We start from the raw sequence: 2267 nt of genomic DNA, 5'->3' as shown, positions 1-2267 counted from the left end.
CCCTCCCCTCCCCCGCGATCCACGCGAGAAACGCCCCCTCATCACTGTGACGCCAGGAGCGAGCACACCGCGACCGCAAACAGCATCTTCATCAGCAAACGACGACAACAACAACATCAAGAGCCAGAGCCACAAACAGCTGAGCGGGCATGAGTGGGGTGGCGCAATGCGGACCCGGCGTGTACCACCGGAGGGCAGGGACCCTGCCCGTGGGGCCGGGCCGTCCCCGCCTCGGGTCGTGTGCGAAGTATGTACGGTGCACACTGGAGTACGTAACGTGCGCTACGCGCCGAGCGCAGCGTACGGTACGGTACGGTACGTAGTATCGCATTGTGGGCGAGGAATCCCGGGGCGGGAAGCGTCAAACGTTCCGGGTAACAGGCTTAGCGCGGGGGAGGCCACACATCGGCAGGTGCAGCGGGGCGGGGCGGAGGTAATGACTTGGGGGCGTCCAGCTCATCAGGATGACTGTGGTGGGGAGCCCTCATACCATAGCCCCCGCCCTCTCTGGCTTAGCGCCCTCAGCCTGTGCCTCGATAAACCCGAATGCAAAAAACGCAAAAGAAAGATAATCCCGCGATTATCATCAGTAATCACGAAAGCAAATCACAAAAGCAGTGTGTGGCAATAATAATAACTTCAAGTGTAGTCATCTGGAATCGTCGCAGAAAAAGCAAATAAAAATCCGACATCGTGCCGCTTCGTACTAACTATAGTTTGCGCGAAAAGTGCTTTCGCGACAGACACTGGCGCTCGGCCAGCGCATAGCCCGACTGAGAGGGCGTGCTGATGGGACGCGAAAGCTGCTTTCCCATGGCACGTCCAGCGCATGTATGTAATCCGCGGCGAGGCGAGCTGAGCGGGAGCGCGCCACTTTACTGGAGAGGTGCTTTGCTCTGCGGATCCACGCTATCCGTGCGCGGCTCCAGGCGCTCGCCCTTCGCTCTCCCCTTCCCTGTCTCTCCCTCTCTCTGCCACGTCCCACCCGCTCTCTCCCAACTCCTCGCGCCGCGCGCTCCGCAGGGGGGCCGCCCCCCCTCCCCCTTTCCTCCCCTCTCTCCCGCGCCATCTCCACCTTGCCGCCGTTCCACCCTACTTGGTGACCGCCTTGGGCCGCGCCCTGCCGAACAGCCGAACGGCGCGCGCTGCCACGCCCTCTACTTCTGTGCTGCTGCTATTCCCGCTATCGATAAGACAATCGCTTTAGCGGTAAGCGCGTGTTGTCTGCTCTTCGCGGAATAGATATCCCCCTCTCCCGCCCCGCCGCCCTGCCCGACCTTCTAAATTGTCCGCCCGGCCCGCGCCGCGCCGCCGCCGCTGCTCTAGCCCGCTCTACCTGTCGAGTCTTTTGTGCCATTGCATCACGCCCCGCGTCACGGTGGCGTTTATAACTCATTGCGAACCGCATTCCTGGTGAAGCAGGACCCGAGCAGGACCAGGACCCAAGAGGTAATTCACTCTAAAAAAAAATCAGAAAGAAAAAATCAGAAAAATCAATTTAAAAAATCAGACAAAATCAGAGAAGATAAAAGGGGAAAAAATAACAATAAGACGTAGAGGTGAGGGCGCAGTTTGGTCAGACCGGTCGCAGGTCTCCCCTCCCCTTCATCTTTTTGCCTTGCTTTCTACACTCAATTTTCCCCAAAAACTTTTACCTGTTCATGACGCTTCTGTCGGTCCTAGTCCGCACGCGAGAAAGAGTGAGTGAGTGAGAGAGAGAGTCGCACTCAGAAACGCCACGCGGTCGACGTCATGTTGACGTCACTAAGATAATTTCGTGAGTGTGGACTGATTGGTGTCAGTGACCTCATTCCTTTCGACCTTCCCTCGACTTTTCCGTGTTGCTGGAAAAGTCTCATATTATTACAATTATACATTTTTTTGTGAACGGGGCAAGAGTAAGGGGAAAACGGCCGTTACGAGGCCGCGTCGCACGTCCACCGGACTATTCAACACGTTTCCGCGAATCTGCCGCGTGCTCTGCAAGCCGCAGGCTGCGCGATGAAATTGCACCCCGGCAGCCGTTGGGGGGGTTGGGTGGGGTAGTGGTGGGAGACAGGGAGCTGGAGCCTCGGGCTGACGTGACACCCCCCCCCCCCCTCCACCTCTTCATCGCCTCTGGTGATTGAAGCGAGCATAATGGAATATATTTCGCGGGATCGATCGGCAGGCTGGCCTGGCCTGTTTGGCCTGTGTGTCTCGGCGCGTCTTGTGCCGCCCCGGGCCGCCAGCAGCCGCCGCCGCCAGGCCTATTGTACCCCCCCCCC

The sequence above is a fragment of the Frankliniella occidentalis genome, unplaced genomic scaffold, assembly GCF_000697945.3.
Source record: "Frankliniella occidentalis isolate FOCC.00 unplaced genomic scaffold, Focc_3.1 Scaffold1071, whole genome shotgun sequence".
NCBI lineage: Eukaryota > Metazoa > Arthropoda > Insecta > Thysanoptera > Thripidae > Frankliniella > Frankliniella occidentalis.
The sequence above is the reverse complement of the archived record's forward strand: the minus strand, read 5'-3'. Positions refer to the sequence as shown.